The 15823-nt window shown below is 34.0% G+C and overlaps 2 non-coding genes across 2 annotated transcripts; both read left to right on the forward strand.

Moving 5' to 3' along the window:
• Positions 1–753: 753 nt before the first annotated feature.
• On the forward strand, positions 754–945 carry LOC140238391 (U2 spliceosomal RNA). Its single transcript, XR_011901901.1, has one exon. It is a non-coding gene; the product is annotated as a U2 spliceosomal RNA (small nuclear RNA).
• Positions 946–2958: 2013 nt separating this feature from the next.
• Positions 2959–3150, forward strand: LOC140238396 (U2 spliceosomal RNA). Its single transcript, XR_011901905.1, has one exon. It is a non-coding gene; the product is annotated as a U2 spliceosomal RNA (small nuclear RNA).
• Positions 3151–15823: the final 12673 nt, after the last annotated feature.

Raw genomic sequence — 15823 nt, forward strand, 5'->3', positions numbered from 1 at the left:
ATGCATAAAAAAGCTCGGTTCAGCTTACGACATTCAACACCGAGCCCACCACCAGCAACCGGAAATACGTCATAATTTTGAGGTCAACCTCCCTACACATACTGACTTCAAGTTCGGTTTCATCGCCGGTGCTATGGTGCTGAGCTAGCACCAAACTTGAAATCACTCTCTGTAGTACGTGTAGTATTTAACTAGTGTTTACTGCGTAAAAAAAAAAAAAAAAAAAAAAAATGTTCGAAATACTATATGAATTGAGCCGGATCGCACGCACACAAGCTACATACGGATTGACACGCATGTATAAGTGAGAGCTGTGCGGCCACGTGTGCGTCATGCATGCGGCTGCTTGTCGAGCAGTACAAAGGGTAATAATATATCCGCATTTCTCATTTGCATATGAAATAATGTGTGTGTGTGTGTGTGTAGATCTACGTGTGAAGTGTAGACCTACAGTGCTTTGGCTCGTTGCGTGCAGCAAGGCTGCACACACAAGTTGGGCATTTGTACCGGCGCGTTTCAGCGATTTTGACATGATATTTACTCAAAATATTGAAAACCTTTCGATGAATGCGAATATAGAGCAATGCAAATGACTCTTCGTATGATTTCGGTTGCGGGTTATGGTGTTTATTTACTGATATTTTCTTGAGATTTAATGATATTTGACTGAGAAACTGGTAATACCACAAGTTTCTAATTGTGTCTTGAATGTTTGGCATTCTGTATCTATATAAATCATGATCATAAATCGTTATCGCTTCTCGGCCTTTTGGCTAAGATCATGTGTAGTATCTGTTCTTTTCAGCTTAATATCTGAAACGCGACTCACCGAGTCGCTTGTATATTAAACTGATTTTTGAACCTAGGCCATGGAATAGGGGCTTGCTCCATCCTGGCCACGGGTTGGCCCGGTATTGCAGTACCTCCGGGATCGGCCCACCCCTAAGGGGGTAAAATTACAATAAAGAAAGAATCTCCGTCCTCATCCTCCTAACTTTGTTATAGCTCATTCCTCTTTTCCTTTCCATCCCCGGCCTCTCTATGCCTCTTTTCTTATTCATTGTATTCGATTTCTTTTCTTCTACCTTTTGTGTTACACCTCATTCTTTATAGAATTTCGCAAATTTCAACATCTGTTCTTCAAGTTCGTCATCATTATAATGTTCCTACTTCTTCATAGTTGGGGTTAATTTCCTATAAGAGGAACAACGAATCATTAACAGCACAAGCGATGAAATTATCATGTTACAATGTGAAAATACATAAAAACAAGATCATTGTTAAATCTGTAAAATTACAGTGATGATGTATACACTCAGCAAAAAAAAAAAAAAAAAAAAAGAAGAAGAAGAAAGTAAACACTTTTTAAAGCTCATATTTCTCATAGAATATTAAGCTAAACATTTATGTTTTATATACCACGTTAAAGGCAGTTCAATTGGCTATCAACCTGGTACGTGTGAAAAGGGAAACTTTACGCATGAGTGAACGTATGTTTTTCTCTTCAAAGGCACAAAAGAAAAATTGCAAAAATTGAAAATGTCTCATTCATGCGTATCTGCCCTTCCATATAACGATGAGAACAAAAGACAAATCTAACATAATAGTAAACACAAATTAATACCGAAATTTACCCATTGACTTGTATAATGTCTTTGTAGCCTTCAAAGATAAAGAAAGGCAAAAAATGTTGGAGAAAATGAAAAATAATCTGTCAAATCCAAATTCAAATGACATTGGAAAAAAGCAATATTAACAAAAATGGTAGAAATTTCAAATGATGTTTCTAATTAAGGACATTGAAAGTTATAACTAGTTCTTGAATTTGTCTCATGAATTCTTAATTCCCTAATCCAAAAGAATGAAATAAAAAAAAAACTGTCCATTTTACCACCTTTGCATTTTACTCTGTATGATATTTGAATTTTAGTTGACAGAAAATTCTTATTTCCTTTTTTAATTTCCCACTGTGTTTTTCTTTGAGGTATTAAAAGGATACAAGGGAACGAAAACTTTTGCTATATATTAAGTCATGTCTCTCATTGCATTAAAATTGTTTTTTTTTTTTGTTATCATTGCTATCTTGAAGGGTATTTGCAAATGAATCACTACATGTGAAATTATGCAATTTTTACTTCTGTGCCTTGGAAGGCATAAACGAATGTGTTCACTCATGCATAAAAAAGCTTGGTTCAGCTTACGACATTCAACACCGAGCCCACCACCAGCAACCGGAAATACGTCATAATTTTGAGGTCAACCTCCCTACACATACTGACTTCAAGTTCGGTTTCATCGCCGGTGCTATGGTGCTGAGCTAGCACCAAACTTGAAATCACTCTCTGTAGTACGTGTAGTATTTAACTAGTGTTTACTGCGTAAAAAAAAAAAAAAAAAAAAAAAAAAAATGTTCGAAATACTATATGAATTGAGCCGGATCGCACGCACACAAGCTACATACGGATTGACACGCATGTATAAGTAAGAGCTGTGCGGCCACGTGTGCGTCATGCATGCGGCTGCTTGTCGAGCAGTACAAAGGGTAATAATATATCCGCATTTCTCATTTGCATATGAAATAATGTGTGTGTGTGTGTGTGTGTGTGTGTGTGTGTGTGTGTGTGTGTGTAGATCTACGTGTAAAGTGTAGACCTACAGTGCTTTGGCTCGTTGCGTGCAGCAAGGCTGCACACACAAGTTGGGCATTTGTACCGGCGCGTTTCAGCGATTTTGACATGATTTTTACTCAAAATATTGAAAACCTTTCGATGAATGCGAATATAGAGCAATGCAAATGACTCTTCGTATGATTTCGGTTACGGGTTATGGTGTTTATTTACTGATATTTTCTCGAGATTTAATGATATTCGACTGAGAAACTGGTAATACCACAAGTTTGTAATTGTGACTTGAATGTTTGGCATTCTGTATCTATATAAATCATAATCATAACTCGTTATCGCTTCTCGGCCTTTTGGCTAAGATCATGTGTAGTATCTGTTCTTTTCAGCTTAATATCTGAAACGCGACTCACCGAGTCGCTTGTATATTAAACTGATTTTTGAACCTAGGCCATGGAATAGGGGCTTGCTCCATCCTGGCCACGGGTTGGCCCGGTATTGCAGTACCTCCGGGATCGGCCCACCCCCAAGGGGGTAAAATTACAATAAAGAAAGAATCTCCTTCCTCATCCTTCTAACTCTGTTATAGCTCATTCCTCTTCCTCCTTTCCATCCCTGGCCTCTCCATGCCTCTTTATTATTTATTGTATTCGATTTCTTTTCTTCTACCTTTTGTGTTATTCCTAATTTTCTATAGAATTTTCGCAAATTTCTACATCATTCTGTTCTTCAAGTTCGTCATCATTATAATGTTCCTACTTCTTCATAGTTGGGGTTAATTTCATATAAGAAGAACAAAGAATCATTAACAGCACAAGAGATGAAATTATCATGTTACAATGTGAAAATACATAAAAACAAGATCATTGTTAAATAATCTGTAAAATTACAGTGATGATGTATACACTCAGCAAAAAAAAAAGAAGAAGAAAGTAAACACTTTTTTAAAGCTCATATTTCTCATAAAATATTAAGCTAAACATTAATGTTTTATATACCACGTTAAAGGCAGTTCAATTGGCTATCAAATTTCTCATTCATGCGTATCTCTCCTTCCATATAACGATGAGAACAAAAGACAAATCTAACATAATAGTAAACACAAATTAATGCGGAAATTTACCCATTGACCTGTATAATGTCTTTGTAGCCTTCAAAGATAAAGAAAGGCAAAAAATGGAGAAAATGAAGAATAATCTGTCAAATCCAAATTCAAATGACATTGGAAAAAAAGCAATATTAAAAAAAATGGAGGAAATTTCAAATGTTGTTTCTAATTAAGCACATTGAAAATTATAGCTAGTTCTTGAATTTCTCTCATGAATTCCATTTCATGAAGTCCATTTTATCACCTTTGTATTTTACTCTGTATGATATTTGAATATCAGTTGGCAGAAAATTCTTATTTCCTTCTTTAGTTTCCCACTGTGTTTTTGTTGAGGATTAACAAGATACAAAGCAACGAAAACTTTGCGTTAAATTTGTCTTTTGTTATCATTGCTATCTTGAAGGGCATTTGCAAATGAATCACTACATGTGAAATTATGCAATTTTTACTTTTGTGCCTTGGAAGGCAAAAACGAATTTTCCCTTAACAGGGATGTCCATGCTTACCCCACGCGCCATCGTAATGATTTCCATTTGAATAACCCTAAACTCCTATTAGCTCAAAAATCAATTCGGCATAACGGGCCTGATATTTGGAATTCACTCCCTCTCCACATAAAACAGTGCACATCTCTCTATTCCTTTAATGCAAATACAAAGAAATATTTCTTGGCACAATATCATACGGTACAGTAATCATTAAACATGTACCTCTTATACTCAACAACAAGGCAATATTTGGTCCACCCCCTTTTCCTTTTCTTTTACTTTGCTGCTTGACCCTTCGCCCATATTATAACATATCCAATCATTTTCTTAGAAGTGCTGACCATCAACACTTTCGCGCTGCATCACCTGCACACGCACTCACAGGCACCACTCCTGTTTACCAAGTAATTGTATAAAACTGGATTTACACGCACTTTAACATGGCCCATCTGTATTAGTGTTCAAGTACTACAATAAAAAATGGTAATTTAACTCTGGCTGTCCGTCTGTTCAAGCACGGCTTATAACGGCGGCCCTCTGCATCATATGTATATATTATATATTGTACTGTCAATTAAGTCATTATTGGCCATATAAACATTTTGTATGTTATTTAACGTTTCATTTGTCTTTACATACAAAATATGACTTACTATGTAATATGTCAATAATTTTCAGAATTGTATTTGTGTAATTGAACCTGCCTTTGTTATTTTTGTTATTCTGAAAGAAAATATGAAATGCAGAAAATAAAATCTTTTCAAACAAAAAAAAAAACAATTTCTTCACTCATGCATAAAAAAATTCCCTTTGCATTAACCTACCAGGTTGACAGCCAATTAAATAACCTTTAATATGGTATATAACACAAAGAGTTTATGTAAAATATGCACTGCAAAAAGTATTTATTTATTTGGTTTTTTTTTGCTGAGTACATATATGAAATTAGTATATAATATTAGTAGATGAATTAATGTTAAATTAATTATTAATTAATGTCAAAGGGGAAGTCCACCTTCATGTAAATAAGGATTGAGAGAATGCAGCAATATTAGTAGAACACATCAGTGAAAGTTTGAGGAGAATCAGGTAATCAGTTCAAAATTATGAATTTTTAAAGTATCTGCGCAGTCACTGCTGGATGAGAAGACTTCTACAGTGTATGATGTCACATGCGTACAACGATATAAGGAAAATAAAAAGAGAATTTCACAAAACTTTACTTTTTTGATAAAGTGCACATTTCTTCGACTGGTTACTGACATATGTTAAGGGTAATATTATTTCCGTTGCCTTCTGAAAGAGAGAAGTGAAGTGTTCTTTTGTTTTGTTAGAAAAATGGAAATATGTTGAATTTTCTTTATTCTTTCTTTATATCGTTGTACACATGTGACATCACAAGCTATACTAGTCTTTTTATCCAGCCGTGACTGAGCAGAAACTTCAAAAATTCATAACTTTTGAACGGATTGTCCGATTTTCCTCAAACTCTCACTGATGTGTATTAGTAATATTGCTGCATTCACTCAACCCACATGTCTATAAAGGTGAATTTGTCCTTTAAGATTACAGTAAGAATACATAGATATATGTATAAATATATATAAGTAAATAAAATTAGTAAATACAAAAGGAATAGACATTTGGCACATGCCTTAAGGATATAAAATTATTTTTCTTTTTTGGTAATCAAGCTGTATATTGTGAGTGATTTGATTAAGATTTGGCAAACTACATGAAACGGAATACACATACTGCGGATATATAAGTTTTCTAAGTTACGATTTACACTGTATAAGAACATTTTCCTAATCAATGCAATTTCTACCAAGAAATATTTCACACACATTTTCCCCCGTTCCCTCTAAACTTTCTACCTGTATCAAAGTAAGTCCACTATCAAAAACCGGTTCACAATATTAAAAAATTGGGCAAAATATAGCCAATTTGAATTTGTATAAGATCAGGCATTGGAAGATTATACTGTTTCATCATTCTAAACACACACAATTTACAACACAATAAACATATGCAAGTATTTTAACATTTTCAACATATGACAATCATCAAAATAATGCTTCAGCTAAGGGTGAGTTTGAAGCAATTGATTATTATAACGCTAACCACACACTCTTGTGTATTGTTCTTTTTTCGTTACATTTTTTATCTATGATTTGCATCATACATAGTGATTTGTCCTTTCAAATTGTTTGATAGTTGAATAGAAAAAGAAATGAACGAATGAATACAGGAATTGATAAATGTATCACCTTGTAAAATGTATTTCATGTTCAAATTCACAAAATTCTTCCGTCGAGATGGTCTAGTGGAGATGACGCCTGTCTGGTGATCAGGAGGTCGTAGGTTCGAATCCTGCTCGAGTATGTACGCCCATGATTTTTTATCATGGCTACTATATACTAAAACGCTGATCAATTCAGTGCTTATTTACGTCGATGTAGGGCAATTTGTCAATCAGTTGCAATGAAAAACATCTCGACGGAAGAATTTCATGAATTTGAATAATAAAGCAGTACCCGCTGCATGCTATAAGGATTAGAGCCAACACTTGCTGTCGGGTGAAAGCTCGGTGTTAGTGGAGATGACGCCTGTACAAAAGGAAAAATATACATGTAAAACCATGGTTAACTGCAGAAATAAAAAAAAAAATGTGTAAACGAAAATATGTCTTGTTTAGGAAACATTCAAGAAACCCAATTGTAGTTGAAGAAAACTGTATTAACAGAATAGAAATAAAGTAAACAGTATGATTAGACAGCAAAACGAAGCTAATATGATATCAAATTTAAACATGCCTTGCTCTGAATGATGCGAAAACCACTTGGATAGTCATAGATGAAATATTACATAAGAAAAAAAAAAAGAGAAAGTAGCATTAAATGAAACTGAGTTTGAGGGTAAGTTTATCACAGGTAAAAAAAGAAACAAGGAATGTGTTTAATTATTTTTGTTTTTAGTAAAATTGGAAAAGAGATTCACATAATACAAATTTATGCAGATCTGAAAATGATTCCTTTGAAATATATACTTGCGTTGGAAGGTTAGTGATTCGTTGTCTTTTGAGTCCTATAATAATTTCAGATGTTTTAGATGTAGTTCCAAAATTTGATGTAAATAAATCGGCAGGGTATGATGGATTTTACACAAAAGTAGTAATGATTTGTATTGATGTAATTGTGTTCCTCAGTACAATATTTTCAATACTTCTATTGAACAGGGCAGTTTCAAAGTGCATTAAATATCCAAAGTGATACCAGTTTTTAAGAATGGCAATAAAACATCTGTAAATAATCGGAGACCTGTCTCTACTTCATTGATTTCTAGAGAAATATTAGAAAAATAGTATATGAAAGAAAAATAAAAAAAATATTTTGTAGATAAACTTTTGAACATAAATTAATAATAGTTGGATTTTTTTTTTAGTTATCAAAAGCTTTTGATGGCATTGTTCATTTTATTTTACTTGATGACATAGTTTTTATGGTATACTGGGTACAATGATGAAATGGTTTCAGATTTATCTAAGTGATAAAAAGCAATATTTTGTATTGTTTTGTATAGATAATGTTAGTTCACAATTTAGAGATATATCTGTTGGCGTTCAAGTTTCAAGTTTTGGACCACTATTGTTTTTAATGTATATCAATGATTTGTAAGTGATATTCTATCTGTAATTTTATTTGCTGATGTCACCAGCCTGTTTTTACCTGGAAAAATGTTGCAGTGTCTAATCAGCTTGTCAATACTGAAATGGGAAAAGTGCAATCATGTTTTCTAGCTAACAAAGTGCAGATGAATTATGTAAAGACAAATTATGTGATTTTTTTGAAGTCTCGGAATGCGGAATGTAAATATTGATGCAAATTCAATAAATATTATATATTAATGATGCTGAGATTGAAAGATGTATTGGATTTTGGGGTGTTAATATTGATGAATGTTAAAGTTAGAAAGACCATAATTATTGATCATATTTCTTTTAAAATATAAAAGAAATAATTTGATATTGAATAATGTGAAACATTTATTACCATTGAAAATATCAGTAAATATATATATATGATAGTATGATTTCATCTCGTTTATCATATTGTAATATTGTATGGGGTAATTATGCAATATATTTACTGCAGAAACTTTTTAAACTTCACATCATTTCATTTTTTTTTCATTTCATTTCATTTATTTCATTTCCAACAACATTTTCATACACAAAATAACACAACATCAATGCAATGTAGTAACAAAGAAAAATACGTGAAGTTGACAATACTACGCATCACAAAAGCAAAGTAAACAATGAAAATTGAATTGAAACTAAAGTTGCAGGAAATGGAGGAGACATGCTAAAAAGCTAAGCTTGTATTTTGCAGTCTCCTCGTAGACAAAAAGACTAAATAACATCAAAAAGCAATTAGCTAGACATAATATAAAAGGTGTACAACACATACAGACCTATACATATAAACAAACAAACAAACAAACAGACGGACAAACAAACACAAGCAACCTCTCTTGTAGAGAGAAAGATAGAGAGAGAAAAACAAAACACAGTAAAGGAAAAAGAGGAAACGAGGAAATTATTTTGAAAGAAGAAACAGAAAGAGACAAGAGGATAGGGAAAGGCGAGAAAGGAGAAGAGATGAAAGGTCTATACCAGCACACGCGAGGCACATTGCGCGGTGGATCACCGAGGTATATGTACATAATGTAGGAAAGGAATAGATAAAAGAAAAGAATGAGTATAACGAATATAAAAGAGAGCTCAAAATTAAGGCTAATTAAAATATAACTCATTCAACTATATAACAATTTATGAACAACTTCTTCAGTTTAAATGTGAATGTGTTTAAACTTAGGACTTGTTTCATACTAATATCGAGATTGTTCCAAAATTTGGGGCCAGTAAAAGAAAACATAGATTTAGCAAACATAGTCCTAGTTAATGGCAAATGAAATGAATTGGATTGCCGGGTAGGATTAAAATGAACAGATCTATTTTTAGTGAACATGGACTCAAACAAAAATGGGAGAGAATTATTGGTAAGTTTGTACATGAATTGTCCTAGGTGTAAAAAATACAAATCCTTAACTTTTAAGATTTTGTTTTCATGAAATAACACATCAGTATGACTTCCCCACGATTCATTGCAAATAATGCGAAGAGCTTTTTTCTGTAACAAAAGTAGTCTTTCCAAATGAGAAGAATGTGTGTTTCCCCAGGCGAGTATACCATAATTCAAATAAGGTAAAATCAGAGATGAATATAACATTAAAAGAACATTTGTGGGTAAACAAAATTTAACTTTATTTATAACACCTATATTTCTTGAAATAACACGGCTTATGGAATCAATATGTAAATTCCAAGTAAGTTTACGGTCAATAATCAAACCTAAGAATTTGATTGAAGAAACTTCTTCGATAACTGTGTCATTCAGATATACATTCCTAGGTACATTTTCTAAAGAGTTACTGAAAATCATACATTTAGTTTTTTTTTTTAATATTTATGGACAATTTATTTGCTCTTATCCATTGAAGTAATTTATCCAATTCAACATTTAAAACATCAATTAACATATTAGGATCAGAATGTGACAAAAAAAAAACCGTTAGAATCATCAGCAAATAATAGAAAGGAAAGAATACTTGATGAATTCGGCATGTCGTTAATGTAAAGGATAAATAAAAGAGGTCCAAGCAAACTTCCTTGAGGCACTCCACAATTAACATTTTGCATGACAGATGTATGTCCATTAACATAAACAAATGGCTTACGGTTAGAAAGGTAACTCCTGAACCACTCCAAGGCCTTTCCTCGGATACCATAATGTGATAATTTATTTTTTTTAAAAAAGTATATTGTGGTCAATGGTATCAAAGGCCTTGGAGTAGTCCAGGAAAACGCCGATTGTATGATGAAATTGATCAGTAGCTTTTGAAACTTTATCTAAAAAGGTAAGTATTGCGTATCGCGTATTACATCATTTGTTACATACTGAAGAATTGTTTTTAAAGCTGCACTTATTTGATATTCATGTAGTATCAACAAATTTCAGACTGCTTCATTGATGAATTCTCTCACCAAAGAGTTATTACATGATATTTTAACGATTATTTCATATATATAATTCTGATGTATGTATGTAACCAGATATTCTCATAGAATATATACTCCTTTTTATAGATATAATTTTTCGAGAACAGTGATTTCTTATAAAAGGTCCCGTAATTTGGAATAGTATGTTAGATAATGTTTAGACAGTGTTCCATTTTAGATGATTTTAAAAGGAAGTGTATATTTATTATACAGAAAGAGTGATATGCAATATATTGTAAGTTTATATACATATAAGCTTATTGTATGTTGTTCGTACGTGTATTACTTGTTATTGTTGTTGTTGTTGTTGTGACTCTTTAGCTTGCTGTATTTGTTAATGTTTACAGCAGAATGAAACAAAAGCAATAAAAAAGGATTAGCCTTGGTAGGTCAATGGCTTTTGCTAATCCCCCACATCTGCTGCGCTTTGTGTGTGTGCCAGACAATTATGATGTCATCTGACATTATTTCCCTGTATTTTTTTGTGTAGTGCTACTTTGCATTGTGTTTCATTTATGTTTAAGTTTTATGTTTGTTTACGTCAAATACGATATGTGATCCATATGTCGTACCTTTTCTTTTTTTTTTCTTTATGCTGTATTTCTTTTTAAAGATGTGAAATAAACTTGAATTGAATTCAATTAAGGAAAAAAAAAACCACTATACATGACCGCTAATCAATGTTACGGATCAACTAACAACTCCCTTCCCCTACCCCCCCCCCCCCACACACACACACACCACCGCCAAATACAGTCATCATCACTCTCAAGATTCACATGATGATAAAGAGCCAACATGCGTAAACTATAATAACAGGCCAAGCCTTTTAAAGAAAAAAAAAAATCCTTCGGTGTGAGCTGTAAAAACCGAATACGCTAATTTACTACCTAATCCACTTGAGCTAATTTCGGGATTTGTGTAGGTGTACCGCGTAGCAACGCCACATAGCAACAATGGGATGCAAAGATGGGTGATTAAAATGTTGGCCAGCGTTTCTACCGGTGTCAAAATCATGTGAGCTGTGTTCTCACATATCGGTAGGCGAATACTTCCAGTGAATATAGTGTTAGTATACAGGATGCATGCTATTTGTCATTTGAACCAGGGTTCATAATGTGTGTGTGGGGGAGGGGGATATCAAAATCTTTATCCCTCCTTTTACTGGCAGGGAATGGGGAGTTTCAAAGTGCATCATTATAACGATGTCACTTTTTAACCTTCTGTTCACCAATCTTTCTGATGATGACCTCGGTTGAACTTCGCTTCAAGTGACTTTCCATTCTGAAGATAGCGTCTATAAGTTGTTGCTCACATGGAACGCTTTTTCCTTAGTTTTACGTTATAGCAGTGCCTGCTCAACTTGCTATAATACTTTTGTTCGCGTGACAAATTCAGGCGCGACAGTTCCTTATTATGTCCTTAGTGGTTGCAGATGACATGTCAAGTGTCGAATACGAGATCGGCACTAAACGATGAGAGTATTTATTATAGGCCATCGAAATGGTTTTTGATGTACCGTCAATGTGGCAGTATCATACATGCACAGCAGAGAACAACGTTCGATAGTCAATTGAAATGACGTTAAACATGACAAAGCGTGTGCTTGGGGTATAGAGTGTGTAGGGGTGTTAACAGCTGAATTTCAGCTCTTTAAGCGCATAAAAGAGTAGACAAAATAAACGGTTTTGCAGACAACCTTTCCTTCTAATTTTTCAATTTCCTCTTCTTTTCTAACACATTTCCTCCAATCTCGTCTCACCTCCACTCTTCTTGATGAGCAGCTGTTATTCTTCGGTTAATCCCTCGCAAAGTCGCCGTGATTCAGGGACTACTTTTCATACAAAGCGATGTTGGTAATGGGTTAATATGGTTCAAAGGGAGCTGCAGCTAAGCTGGGACTTGGACTTGAAACATGTGACTATGACGAGAAGCCTGCGATGATAACATTGACGTAAATCGCAGCTCTTATGATTACCTTTTTTTTTTTCTTTTTTTGAACGACAAACTTTACAATCTCAAACCGAGGTTGGCGGTCTTTAAATTGCACAGTCATTCCAATTATGAAGGAGCTGTTTCATTCTGATATGCATTATTGAAAAGAAAAAAATCTGGAGTAAATGAGAGCAAAAAAAAAAAAAAAAAAAAAAAAGAAGTTGCGTGGGATTATTCTGTTACGCTTGGCATTGATGGTGAAATAGATACTCATAACTCTCATTAGCGTTGAGAAATTGTTCGGAAAGTGTAGGAAGATGTCAATATTGTGCTGTATGAGGATTCCCAACGCAGCACCGGCTAGCTAGTAGGAGGTGTCCGGTACCATACATGGCTGAAACACCGATGATCATTTGCATTGTCAAGAGAACGGATGTAACATCTTTCCGTTATAATACTGTTACACTTCGCAGTAACTCAGTATATTATACTACCTTACATTTCTTGGAATTCCACGTAGCTGCAATAAAAACAACTTTTTAATGCAATTTCATAAAAGGAATTTGACTTTAAAATGTTTGTGGATATCAGCAGAAGATTTTTGAGTTGGTGGCATCGGTATCTCATGTAATTTCGATATTAAGCAATAAATATGTTTGAAAACATATGACACGTTAAAGGAACTATGCAAAAGCACGTTGACTTCTCTTGATTTGTGATATCCTCAACATCACTTAGGACCAATAATGTGGCCAAAATAATATCTAAATACGTATCAAGTATTTTATGATATTTTTTCTTCTATCAGTCTTCAGATCACTTAGACGCGCCGATAGCCTTTCTTGTCACTCATTCAATTGCTAAGATACTCATTATTGACAATGACATTTCAGGAACACATGCTAGTTATGATCAGTCAAAGGGAAGGTGCATTGTAACGTCTTCTGTTAATTATATCAATACTTAGATAGCCGTTGACAGAAGATGTCACAGGCAGGATCTTGGTTTGGAAGGGTTTTTTCTGTTTTGTTCTTTTGCTCATCCAAGTGATCTGAAGAAAAAAAAAAGTAGAGACATAATTGTAAAATATATGACAAATATTTAGATATTCTTTTGGCCAAATTAGTTATGATCAACGCTTTATGAATGAATAGAAGACAACATGCAGTTGCACTGCATATCGATCCTCTAAAACGCAACTTTTCCCCCCTTTCGATTTTGATTTTTTTTTTCATTTGTTTTTTGCTGGATTATACTGTCGTTGTCAACTTTAAATGGATGGTATAGTATTGGTGGAGATGAGGACTGGGCTTTAAACTCTTTTAACCAGATACCAAGAAACCATTTATGAAATAGTATAGAGCATAACATTCTGAGGAGAATTCAATGTTTATTTGATGAAAATCAGTTTGCATCAGCTGAGACATAAAAAAGTAAAACAGTGCAATCGTAATAAAAGGTGGGTCCCATCTTTCATTAGATATCTCTGTTTTGGATATCTCAGCCATGTCAAAACTAATTTTCATTTGATAAACATTGAAGTCCTTGTGAAATTACATGCTCTTTCATATAAAAGTTTCTCGTTTTCTCACCAAAAAATTGTAAGAAACCTATAGGTCTCAACCAAAATTATACCATCCCTTTAACTTGACTTAGGGATCTTTCCACTTCCATTCAATTCCGACTGCACTGTTCTGTGTGTGTGTGTGTGTGTGTGTGTGTGTGTTTGTGTGTTTGTTCACATGCACCGACCCTAATATCAATAATACTCTGAGTACATTATCTATAATAGGAATTTTTTGACATAGTGACACGTACTTGCTACTATGCTTGCTATTTGTAACTGTCATTGGGTTATTTTGACGTCAAACAACGTTCACTGCCAAAGTTTATGAAATCCAAGTTGTGTCACATTACGCTAACAATAGCTCTGCTGGCACTATCACTCTGTTTTGGCTGATCCAGTAATAGAACGTTGGATGTTTAAAGCTGTTTTTATCATGTCGGCTATGTTTGGAATGCACAATACATTTATCGTGGTGCATGCATATCAAACGCCCAGAAACCGCGAATTTGTGCTTAAATGTGCATGGTTCACACGACTGCTTTGATCTTAAGCTACACTCTTCCCTTGAAGATGATTAATCATAACTGCTAAATGATCCGGAGTTTGAGGATAAAAATGTGTAGATGACATAATTTTTATCATTACTCATCTTTATTCATTGTTTTCAAATCTAGTGATTAAGTGAGACTTCCTTATCTCAATTTACCACTTTATAGGGTGCAAAAAAGTGGCAGTGTCCCAATTCAGATTTTTATTTTTAACAAAAGTTATGGATCGAAAAGTTATGTCTACACGATATTCACCATTGACCTTTTCCAAACGAGGCTATGTTATATTTTCCTCAACCCTCATTTCACTGAATGTGAATATTTGGTACAGAAATGATATTTTACAACTTTTTCTCCTTCTACATAGAACTAATTTATCTACTGTAACATAAGGATTTCAACCATGACCAATGTTAGCCCAGTTTCGAGAACCCTGACAAATATTCGTGATCATTTTTTTTTTTTCGTTTTGTTTCCCTTACCGCGCACTGCAGGTCACAGTGCCTAAATGATGCAATGTGTTTCAACCACAACAGTATTTAGGTACACTTATCACCTTATTCCTCTCATGGTCCTACACCTCAAATGCACATGAAATCATATATGAAGTGTTGTCAATATTGTAAAGGAAGAGCTAATTTCAGCAGTAAGGCCAGTGATTGCGTTTGGTAGAAAAGATGTCCTCTGTAAGTCGTGTCGTAAGTAAACATTAACCTCTTTGAATTCGTTTCATATCTTCAGACAGATAGCTATCAAAAGATCTCTGGTAAAATATAAAACCTCACCGTGTCGGCTTGATGTCCTGGCTAACGAATATACATGTACGTTGGCACTGATGCCCTAGGCTAAAATAAAACTGGTACAGTACTATATCTAAACTTGATGAAATCTGTCAACGAACTCGCCGTATAGTTTTGTGTGTCATGAATAGAGTCAATTGAATTTCAACTTCGAGCGGTTTGTTCAAAACCAAAAGCGCGCACAATGACTTAAATGTCAGATCCGATTAATAGTCCCACATTTTGAGTACCGGAGAGAGGGGAAGTGTAATTTCTGCTATCCGGTAGTTGAACGATGACATGGACTTTTGGCAAATGATCACGAAAAATTGATCTATTTATTGCAACAGTATCAGGGCTTGCCATAACTCATGCCAATTTGAGTGACACGCAATAGGATATCATAAAGGCAATACGGTAAACTTTGTTCAGCGTTATTTTTATCATTCGTCGGGCTTCCCTAGGATCAGTTACAATATACATGCTATAACATACTCTCTACATCACACATACAAATGATTGTTAACTAATATTGCTTGTATTCTAATTGAAATTCAATGAAGGCCCTACTAAAGGTTCAATGTCTAAGAGGACGCAGAGATCTCACGTTCAGTTTTCATGGTTCAACCTCTATCACGTGACGTGTTTCAACA

This window comes from Diadema setosum, chromosome 14, assembly GCF_964275005.1.
Source record: "Diadema setosum chromosome 14, eeDiaSeto1, whole genome shotgun sequence".
NCBI lineage: Eukaryota > Metazoa > Echinodermata > Echinoidea > Diadematoida > Diadematidae > Diadema > Diadema setosum.